The sequence below is a fragment of the Euprymna scolopes genome, chromosome 5 (genome assembly GCF_053919585.1).
Source record: "Euprymna scolopes isolate OS-2025 chromosome 5, ASM5391958v1, whole genome shotgun sequence".
Classification (NCBI taxonomy): domain Eukaryota; kingdom Metazoa; phylum Mollusca; class Cephalopoda; order Sepiida; family Sepiolidae; genus Euprymna; species Euprymna scolopes.
Window position 1 is genome coordinate 80,684,325 of NC_136486.1, and position 12,177 is coordinate 80,696,501.

The 12,177-nt window shown below is 41.4% G+C and overlaps 1 protein-coding gene across 1 annotated transcript in view; it reads right to left on the reverse strand.

The window, feature by feature from the left end:
• LOC145276883 (transmembrane emp24 domain-containing protein 1-like) overlaps positions 1 to 12,177 on the reverse strand; it is an 89,342-nt gene that overhangs the window by 76,431 nt on the left and 734 nt on the right. The gene's annotated exons all lie outside the window — the stretch shown is intronic.

Genomic DNA, 12,177 nt, shown 5'->3' on the forward strand with positions numbered 1-12,177 from the left:
GTGGTTGAGAGCTGCATGGCTTGACAATCCATTGACCCGGCATCCGTTCGCTGGGAAAAAAGAAAACTGGACGTAAAGAGCCACTGGAGTCGGCTGTCGATAGATGTTACTCACTACAACGGCGAGGATTACTTAACGCTCATTGACTTGTGCCCCATCTAGGTTTGCGATATAGCGGCCACTCCGACGGCAAGATACGGCAGCAGTCATCCATCAGCTAAACAGCATCTTCCTTGAACGTGCCCCCCCACCCAACAAAGATACTAACTGATAACGGCACTGGTTTCACCAGTGAACAATTCAGAAAGTTTGTCGATGGCTGGGGAGTCCATCTGCGGTTCCGATGTGCCTACGTACCAAGCGGGAATGGGGTTATTGAGCGGAACCACAGGACTGTCAAAACTATCGCCGCCAGAAAGGGCTGTGCGGTGTCTGAAGCAGTTTATTTATGCAACATGACCCCCAAAGGATGCTGTAACACCCTCTATAGCGCCGGCCGACACATTGTACAGGTATCAAGTTAGGGTGAAGAGCATAAAAACGAACCCAGTACCTGAGACGAAAGTAACTGGAGGAAGGCTGGAAAAAGGGATGTCTTCTGGATCAAGAATCCACGCGGCAAATTTACGACTCAGTATAGACTTGGACGCATCACTGAAGTGATCAGCAAGCAGTGTGTGTCGATGGTGTGCCCCGTCACATTAAGGATTTACGGCTGACAACACAATCGCGGCTACCCGTGAACAACGAGAGCGAGTCTGACTCCGAGTCAAGGACCAGTGAGATATCGCTCTAGTTCACAGCAGCTCCCTCAGAAGATAACTCTGATATCAGTAGTCTCCCAGTAGAAGCGGTATTCTTCAATCCCCAGTCCACAGACGAGAGCTTAAGTGAAGAAGAGGTACACATCGATCCCCTTCGGAGAAGCCCTCGGTGACAGCGATCACCATCCCATTGCCATTTCTGTGATCATCAGATCAGGAGGGAGTGTGATAGACATAGAGAGGACCTCAGAAACGGGCGAGAATCTCTCGGCAGCTGAAAGACAGAAAAAAAAAGAGGCCCAAGACGGCAGCTGTTGTCTTTTAAAGTCTCCGGTCACGCGTAGATCTCTAGCAATCTTGTGTGGTATATGCAAGTTAGGTGTGCCCGAAACATTATAAAAAATGAGTTGCTGGGAGGAGTGGGAGAAGCGTTTAAGACATGCGAACAGAGAACATCATCATTTGTGTTGTGAACAACAAACTCTACTCGACTCAACTTGTGACTAGCGAACCTCTGCTTTATGTTTAAGCCAAAAAGTTTTGTTGCTTTGCATTAGACAAAGACTTCCGATATAATCACAGAGTAGAACATTTGTGGTGGTCAACAACATTAAGAACTTGCATTACACCTTGAATACAGACCTAGGACAAGATGCCGATATAGCTCTAGAAGGATTGGTTGAGGTAGACCATTTGCAATTCATGAGACCCTTCCGAATGGTAAAATACATGGATGGGATGGCCTGGCTCTCTCAGCAGGAAGTGATACACTTCGGTGATCCCAAGAACTTTGTTTTCTTACCAAATCAAAGCCACTCGAACCAAGGTTTAAAATTTTTGGGAGATCATGAGATCAGTCAAGTGTCCAACCTCGGTTGTCAATAGCGTTCTTAATGCATGTCCTTCTTATATAGATCCTTACAAGGAAATTTTTAGGACAGTTCGGTGGAAAGAGGACTGGAATGGATATTCAGTATGGAGTCATTGGGTATTTCCGAAAAGGAAACCTTGTCAAAAAGTAGAGGAATTCATGAAAAGCATAGAGTTTAAGGACAGTACTGGGTTTAGTTACCCTGGTACACCGACAGATTGGCTCAGGTGCAGTCTAATCATCAGGTAGCCCTGAAGGTCTTTGACAAAGTGGTACACAATCTGGAGAAAAGGGACCGCTACGAGGAGTATTTGGGTTAGGGTTTGATGAACAAGAAGCGCAAGGCATTATCGAACCCTTTTACTGTCCATCTAAACAGTTTTATAAACATGTTTGGATCCCTCATCATCCAGTGATTAAGAAGGCAACTACTAAAATGTGTCCTGTTTACAACTGTTCGTTGAAAGTCAAGGGAGGAGTTTCTTTAAATGAAGCGGCATACCTGGGGGTGAACCTAACAGGGGATATGCTAAATTTGACGCTACTTTTTCGAACCAACAAATACATGCTATTAGGAGAGATCAGGCGGTCCTGATGATTAGATTGGCAAAGGAATCGGACAGAAACAAGTTTTGTTTCGTTTTAAAGTGGATGATCATCTGGTGTGCTATCGTTACACAATCATTATCTTTGGATTTAATGCCAGCCCCTTTATACTAAACTGCATTTTAAAGTTTCATGCTTCTAGATTCCCAGAAGATGAATGCAACAGGTTATTAAATTCAAATTTTTATGTTGACAACCTTGTCAGCACTAGCAACTCCGAAGCTGAGTTGAAGAAGCTATGCCACCAAGTGAAGGAAAGATTGCAGAAGGGTGGATTTCAGCTTCAATCTTGTAATACCAACTGTCCCAAGCTATGGGAATTTATGCAGGATGGCAATACATTAACAACACATAATTGTGCATGGGAGAAGGTTCTGGGTTACAGATATGACCCAAGGTCCGATTTCATCAACCTCGCTCAACGTACTTGTGACCCTAACTTAGAATCAAAATGCCACATCCTCTCAGCGGCTTCCAGACGTTAAATGGGCTCGTAAACAACAAAACAAAATAAACCAAATACACAAAAGCTAGAATTCGTCACTGACAACTTCCAGCACATCTCTCCCCACTACCTCTACCAACAGACATTTTATCAGAAAACTGACCCCATTCCATTTGCATATATGTGCAGTGGAAGATGAGATCTCGTGAGATTCCACGAGACTACACCTTATAAATCCATGGCTGCCATCTTTAATTTCTTTTTCTCTCAGATCCCATTCGAAGGTAAGTTGTATGACCACACAACACACACACGCACGCAGGCACTTTCTTCTTTGATTATTACATTTAACTACACACATTCCCCGGGTCTCCAGACCACACATTTGGCATGGTAGACGCGGTTGTTTGTTGCGGGCACTCCTATGAAGGGGGATTGGCTGGACTACTTCATCTTCATTGGAGCTCTCAGAAGATGTGTCGGAACCATTAGCATCAGCATTAGGGCATACAGCCATACCATCAGGCTGGACTTCTTCATCTTCATTGGAGCTCTCAGAAGGGGTGCTGGAACTATCGGCGTCAGTGTCAGTGAACAGTGTCAGTGTCAGTGAACAGTTGTACCATCGTGGGGAATAGGACGGATGCACAGGTCATTGTCGGACGATTCACCATCACTGCTACTCGCCAACAGGTTCGTATTCAGGGCAGGCCGGATATCCTTCACATGGCGTGGAGTACCATTGACTAACATGGCTTGCTCACTGATAATGCCAGTGATTTGCCCTCTTTGAAAGCTGCTGGTGCATCGATTATTGGGAAGCTTCACCCAAACAGTGTCCCCTAACTCATACGGTCCTCGGGTTTCCTGCCAATCAGGCAGACAGGTATCAATGTCCTTGATGCACACTCGATAGCAATAGATCACATTGGAGGGTGCGCTTGCAGCAGTCATACCATCCTTTGGAGTTGCATTATATCTATAGACCGCCTCTGTGATTGTGCATTGTTTTCTGGCTGCGATCCTCTTCATGCTTCGATGGCACCGCTCTGCTATGCCGTTGCCACTTGGTACATATGCCCATCTGTGTCTGAGCTGGATCCTCCACTCGTCTATGAAACGTCTGAACTCTCCACTGCAGAAGGCCGTGTCATTGCCTGTGAGGATCTCTTCAGGCGGCCACCTATCATAAAATATGGACTCCAATTCATGGATTACACTGGAGGAATCCTGTCTTATTAACAGGCACCAAATTGCAAACCTTGTTGGTCCACAATCGATCAGGGTGAGGAAGTGCTGGCTGCCATAGTTATGTTCATACCCAGTCAGCTCCAAGTCGCGCTTACTCCCAGCTGACCTTTCCGCCATCTGGCCGGGGCGGGGTCGATTGACTGGCATGTTTGGCATTCCCTGACTACCGCTTTCACTGCACTTTTGGACACCGACAGATTGCATAACTGCACAAAATAACATGTTCGTCTCACTCTGGGGTGTCCACTAAGGTGGTGTATCTTCCTCATTTCATCCACTACCTCTATAGAGGTGGCACATAATAGTACTGACTCAGCTTTCTTCTTCATGGTGTCATACCATCTCTGTGGCACCCGAGTGAGCCTATCAGCAAGGTTGCAATTTGAAGTGACCAGTACCGCATCCACAGAAAGATTGTACTCTGTTACCAGTTGTCTGATCAGCATCTCGCTGGTTGCCTAAGTGCACACCCTAGTCTTACCTGTCAGTGTGTCTGATATCCAGTGGTACACACATAGTGAATCTGTGTGTATGCGTAATTTCCTGGCTTTCCACTGGAGTGCCAGGTTGATACCTTTTATCACCGCATCGAGCTCTGCCAGGTTGATATGAGCAGCGTCACTCACCGGTCGCAACCAGCAAGCGTACTCAATCGCAGCACCATTCTTCTCCAACAGCACACCAATTGCCATAGAGCTTGCATCCGCCTTCACATTCAGTTTGTCTCCCTGCACGCACCAGTCTCCTTTGGCGGGGTCATCCTGCTTTACCCTTGCGATGGTCTCCTTCACCATGCAAACCAACAGATCGTCGGCTGTTTCATTATCCCAGCCTTTGGTGACTGCACTTGCCCTCCTTTTTATGATGCCTGTTGCCACGCGAGTCCATCCACACACTGGTAGGTGCCCCACAGGTTTTCCACACAAGGAGAATACTGCTCGCCTTGTGAAGACATTGGGCACTTCAGGAACTGTAGTTCCGCGCCTCCATTTCAAAGTCCCTCGCTCCTGTCGAACGTTCAGGCCCAAGACATGAACGCCATTCACCAAACGTTCTGGATTCTTGCACGTCAAACCAAACTCAGCCAGTTTGGCCCTAACACGTGATGATGGCACAATGTCTTCGTTCACATATATGTCATCAAGGTACGCCGATGTCCCATCTTTTATTGTTTCTTCCTGTGACAACACAGTGTTAATAATGGTCTTCATTATTTGGGGTGCCATGTTCAGCCCAAAGCCTAGTCTGGTAATGCAGTACCTCCTGCCAGCAAACACCACCGTCTGAAATGGCCACATTGTTTTATTGATTCGGACCTGCAGGTATGCTTTTCTTAGATCCAGCAGGGACACATTGGAACCCCGCTGGTGCCACTCTCGTAACTTGCTGGCACAAACGTCAGCATCTGCCATGAACGCATCAACATACGTGTTCAGTTTGCGATAGTCCATCACTGGCCTCACCTTTGCTTTGCTGTGCTTAGCGACCACCATCAGCGGAATCCGGCCTTTGGGAGGTCCAAGTTTCTCATAGGGTTAGGGAATCAACCAGCCATCCTTGATCCAATCACGAAGTTCCTCTTCATATGCAGGCCTCATTTGGTTGGGCACATGGTACTCTGTTACCTCATTTCACAGTTTGGCTGGTTCCTGGTTTTCTGACCACTTCCACGCGGCTGTCCAAGCTTTCTGATCTCATAAGTATTCTTCATCACGGTCCTGGCCCAGTCTACGAGGTCGTTAAGAGACAATGAAGCTATGCTTGAGCTAGCCCGCAGGAGTTGCTTTGCTCCGGTTGGGAGCCCTGCCAAAAATTTGCATGCCAAGGCCCGCTCAGGCAGCCCACCAAACAACACCGTCAATTTCGTCAGCTCAGCCAAATAAACGTCGACAGTTTCACCGGGATGCAAGGTTCTTGCCTCAAAGTGCTCCCAAGCAGTGGCGAGATCGATAGCAAATGCCGTGTATAATGCCGCCTTGATCTTTTCATAATCCTGTTTTCCCTCAGGACTAAACTGTTGATATACTGTGAAAGCCCCGCTGGACAGACGTAGAGGAACTACATGTTCATTGTTCTTCACACTAGACAACAAGCAATTCTCTTTCTCTCAGATCCCATCCGAAGGTAAGTTGTATGACTGCACGACACACACGGGGGCGCTTTCCTCTTTGATTATTACATTCAACTCTACAGTATTTGACGCATTATCATTGTGTCTCCCAGTCTCCATCCAGAATCGAATATTGGTAGGAGAAATGTAGAAGGCTGGATTGGATTGAGATGAACCCATTCCAAAGGAATTACAAGAGAGATGGAAGGTACTGACCGGCGAGTTGTCTATACTGCCTTCCTTTTCTTTTAAAAAGGACAAGTACTGAACAAAGATACCGCGGCGGGCCTGTACATTTTTACGGATGCCTCTAAAAAGGCATATGGATTTTCGGTATATGCGGTTTTGGGGAGCATATCTTCTCTGATATTCTCTAAGGCAAAGGTAGCACCTCTAAAGCCTAAAACTCTGCCAACGCTTGAACTGTTAGCTGTTTTTTTGGCGATTAAATTCATTGGTAGCATCTTAAAGGCTTATCAGGAAGTGGAATTTGAAAGTTTGTATTTGGCTGTGGATGCTCAAATTATCCTGTCTTGGTTGATAACCAAACAAATGAGCAGCAAGAATATTTTCACAAAGAACCGTCTCAAGGATGTGGCACAAATGGAGGAAGAAATATTGGTAAACTATAACTTACCTATAAGATATAAATATGTACCTTCCAGCCAAAACCCTGCAGATCTAATGACTCGAGGATTGACAACAGCTAAATTTAAGGAGAATTTCTCCTTTTGGTGTTCGGGACCAAGCTGGTTATCGGGTGAGAATATCTGTTGGCCTGATAGTACACTGGACTGCCTTAATGCGGACAACCAACAAAATAGTTCACACCAGCCTATTATATGCCTACGATGAAACCTCTACAGAACCAATCGTCCCCTTCGACAGATTTTCCAGCTTCAACAAGCTTCTGCATATAGTTTCCAAAGTGTTTGAATTTATATATAAGTCAAGAACAAAGGAAGGGAACTACAAACAGGCTGCTGCTAATTACTTGTTTAGGAGAATGCAACAACAGGTGTTCCTCCTGGAGTTGAAATTCCGGCAAGATCCTCAGGGCAAGTCCATCCCGAGCTATGTGAGTCAGTTGAACCTGTTCCTGGACACATCTGGTGTGGTTCGTTCCAAGGGCAGGATCCAGAAAAATGCGTCTCTTCGATATGAAGTTCTGAAACTGGTATTACTTGGGAAGAATCATTCCTTGACTCACCTGATCGTGAGGGATCAAGATAAGAGAGTTAAGCATTTAGGAGTGCCGGCTACACTTTATAGGATTAGAATGTCAGGGTTTTGGATACCTCAAGGCAGACAGGCCATAAAAGGAGTCTTGAAGGACTGTTATGTATGCAAAAAAATTAACTCTCTACCCTTCACGTATCCTAAAATCTTCCAAACATAGACTAAATCTAGTGAGACCGTTTCTACATACAAGAATTGATTATACCAGACACATGTGGGTGCGCAACCAAAAACTACAATCTAAGGTCTACATTATAGTATTTATATGTCTAGAAATCAGAGCAGCACATCTTGGACTTGTCGAGGACATGATAGTCCATACTTTCCTATTGGCCTTCATTAGATTTTCTAATCTGTGGGGATTACCTGCACATATATACAATCCATACTCATATGTACCTAATATATATATAATATATAAAGTGACAACGCGAAATCTTTTATTGCTGGAACTAACTTTCTACAACAAGCTCTAACTTCATCTAGTAATACACACGGACGAAAAAACGCTTTAGATAATCACAGATTTCAAGGTAGTTCTACTAAAGTAGCCATATTTTTTAAACCAAAGCACTTCAAGTCTTCAAATTACTACTGTTTTGTTCGGAAATGAATATACTTTCAAATGAATTAATAAATATGAATGTACATTATATATTTTAAGAGTTTTAAGCAAATAAAGTGATAAAAATGTGAACGTCATAAAATGGCGTTTTCGGTAAGGTTTTGTAATGACCCCCCCCCTGTTTTCTAAAGGTCCGTACCATAACTGTATGAAGAATTTCGTCATGAAATTTCGAAACCAATCAGGAGAGGTGTTAATCTTAATACTGTCAAGTGTCCGAAATATTTTTGACCATTTCTTTTTTTGTCGTGTTAAAAATAAGACTTTAATATGACGAGTATCGAACATTTTGAAAAAATAATTCTTCGGACGCCCAGTAGTAAGTAAATCAATCTTTTTACTATCTTTATCAATTAAAAGTATTATTTTATGTTGAGTAGGACCGCGGTAATTGATAATTTAAAAGGACCTACCCGAAAAAAAAATTGTTTCTATTTCTCGAATTTGGTCAAATGAAGTTAGTATTACTAGAAGCAGCAGCAGCAGCTCCAGCCTGTAGAATCAGCAATAGCACAGTGTATAAACAACACGCGTTCTTTAATTTTTATTCAAGAACGAATTAAGAAAAACATGAAAATATGAATATAAATGTTCTTATGTTTAATTAGAGCTATTTTGTTATCAGAATAACATTAGTTTAGAACTATTCGGTTTTCAGAATGTATAATAACAACAATCCCAACCAATTCGGCATTATGAATCTGTTGCAATTTCTCACATTTCTCGTCAAATTTAAAAACATGGTTAAAAAAACAAAAACTTTTGTAGATATATAGCTTGCATGCACTTTTATTCTTTAAATTAGTTTTGAACAGCGAATTAAAACAATGTTTTACTGCGAACAGCCACAAATGTTTGTTTTTTTCAAAATCAAAATAAGTATCAAAATCTCGTTTATACATAGATTCGAAAAAGTTGTCAAAAAACAAATATATAACAAATAAATGTTATCAAAGGCAAGATAAGTTACTTTTCTACCTAACTGGATAATTTTCTAGTGTTTTTATTTAATGTAACATGTTTATTCAGCTCGAAAAACATACAGTGTTTACTGATGTATTGGAAAATTAAAAATGGCGCCCGGCCCGTCTCTCTTTGACACGGTAAGTTTGAGAAAAGGAGTTAAAAATAATAAAAAAAAAACTATACAAAATACTGTTAAAAACTCACCGAATATATGTCAGCCTATGTCACGGTAACATATATTGAGCGAGTTTCTAGCAGTATTTTGTCTACTTTTTTATTTTTAACTCTTTTCCCCAAACTTACCGTTTCAAGAGAGTCGGGCGCCATTTTAAATTTTCCAAAACATCGGTAAACACTGTTTTCAAGCTGAATAAACATGTTACATTAAATAAAAACACTAAAAAATTATCCAGTTAGGTAGAAAAGTAACTTGCTTTTGATAACATTTATTTGTTATATATTTGTTTTTTTGACAACTTTTTCGAATCTATGTGTATAGTAATACAAACCCTCAAAATCTATATCAATATTCTTGAAATTTTAAAAGCAGTTAGAAAACACATCAAACTACAATTAGGAAGCTTTTTATTTCGTTATTTTTTTTTTCTACTTATTAAGCGAAAGATATTTTTACAACCTGCTCCAGCGTAGTATAAACGGCCTATGGAATTAACACCTTCAACCTCGAAAATAGAAATCAACAAATTTTTGAACGCTCTCTTTGAAAAAAAGCTCTCTTAACTTCACTTCTAATACAAATTATGTGTGGCAAGTCTCCTCCTAAAACACTCTTTAACCCTAACAATAACACTAAGTTCGAGTGGCAAGCCCCCCCCCAACAAAATACCTCTGTAAAGCCACATACAAGCATCTAAAACAAACAAACAAAAAATAGATCCTTCCTTAAAGAAAAATACACATAAAAATAAATTGGTTAACTGTCCTAAAATGCTAGAATGGCCAGGAAATGATGAATTATTTTACATTAAATTTTTGTGAAACTAACCGCTCCCCCCTCTAATATTGTTTTTGTTAGCTTTGTCTCTGTCAAGTTTTCAGTATGTTCACACATAATTTTCCTTAGCCCTACAATTAATTCAAAGTCCGAATGGCAACCCTCCCCATATTCTCATTGCATAGAAACCCTCTTAAAACTACACATAATCATCTTAAAAAAAAAAAAAAGCATTCATATTTTCCCATAGAAAAAAAAACAGTTAACTGCCCTAAAATGCTAGAATGACCTGTAATAGGAAATTATTTTACATTCAATTCTAAAATAATTTGTTTATCTTTCATTAAAGTTTTTCATGGCATTTTATACATAATTTCCTAAAAAGATAGAATCACATTTTGGAGGGGTGGTCAGAAGGAGTTGAGTGGGGTTAAACAGAAGGTGTTAATCTACAATAATACCTAAGAAATATTGCAATATATTCATTTTTAAATGGTCTTATGTTTAGATTTAAGTTTTTTGTACATAAAGCACATTACAATTCAATTTTGTAGTTCTCCAACTTCTTTTCTGTTTATGGATACATGGCATTTTTAAGGAATTGCTGCATATTTATGCACATTTACTGCAGATTATTTGGAAACCATAAACTTTGGGAGATTTTCAGTTGCATATTCTGATTCCTTGTACAAAAATACACTTATATGGTAAATTTCATTTCTTAGTCTTGTGTTTTAACAAAGATATGACATTTTTACTGAAAAGGTAGTGTAAAAAATGTGACGAAACGCATATGGTCTTAAAGAGGGAAAAATATCCAAACGTGTGAGGCACAAAAATAGCCATAACTTCCTTAATTTTAATCAGATTTTAAAAATTTAAAAAGATTCTTTCTTAGCTCATCAAACTCTTTCTATGCATACCAATATTGAAATATTTCAAGCTATTTCAATTTTTTCATGTGTATTGCTACTTCATCAGAATTTGAAGAGAAATTTGATCATTATAATGTGAAGCATGTTAGAATTCCCTTCATTCAGCCTGGTATGGAGGAATTTGGGAGCGAGTTATAAGGACGTTGAAGGAGTGCGTTTAGAAAACTATTGTCAGAGCTGTGGACAGCCATCTCAGACGTCTAATGGGTGGTGAACAGCAGGCCTTAAACCTACGCAAGTTCTAGCAGTTCAGGGAGGGCTGGAGGTGATTACGCCTAATCACTTTCTTCACCCGGATCAAAACCCTGTACTTCTTCTCAGGTTGGAGAGTCTTTCAATTAACGATGATGAAATACCTTCCAGGCAGGTATTGTTGGACTCCTTGAGGAATCGTGAGGAGCTGCTTGAGGAATTCAAACAATTATGGCATGAAGAGTACTTGCTCTCTCTTCGAGAACGCAACCAAGACCTTTATCCGACGACATCAAATAAAATCCGTGAGAGATATTGTGATAATAAAGCTCCCCAACAAGTCTAGACCATTTTGGGCATTGGGAAGAGTAGAAGGGTTGTTCCCGGGTGATGATGGTTTGTTACGCTCAGCACAAATACGTCGGGGAGAAGGGAGTGTGAAAACATATTTCCTGAAGCATCTGTACCCGTTAGAGTTACATGCAAAACATGAAGTAGAAGCAGATTGTTCCAGAACTAGTTATGAAGATTGGGAACCAGATGAGGGGATTTCTTGGTCGGACACCAGCCTGGGGGAACCCAACTTAGAGCAGGAGAGCGAGCGAGTTTGGATCTGCCCTGGATGCGATCAACCTGATGATGGATCGACCATGATCTGTTGCGACCGTTGTGAAGGATGGTTCCATTTTAGATGCATTCCTATCCGTGCGGCCCCTCCAGAAGAAAGAAGCTTGGTTTTGTCATATTTGCTCGAGGCTTTAGGCAAGGTGTCTACGTGTTACGCGAACTTGTACAAAATCAACAAATAGTTGATTTTGTTTTCTGATGAGGAGGAGTGTATTGGGAAAATTATTGCTCCAGTGCTCCACATAGAAGAATTGATTGATATCGCTTACCGGCACCTTCGGAAGAGCTGGAACTAAGAAATATTTGTGAGAGGGCAGACTCTTTTTATGTTGATAGTTGTTACGTTCGCTTCATTTGATTGGCCGACCTGATTATAAAAAGTCTGATTGTGCAGACAAGGTTCGCCTTTTTTTTTCATTTGGATCAGCCCAGCAGCGTTGTACGTCAAGAAGACTTGAGACTTTATTAACTTTACCCGATCGACGAGGTGGTTTTCCTTACCTACGCCATAGGTCGCAACAATCATTGTTGCAAACTTTGTTAAACAACCTTTTAGCGGAAATTATCCATAACGGGGACTACATCTAATCC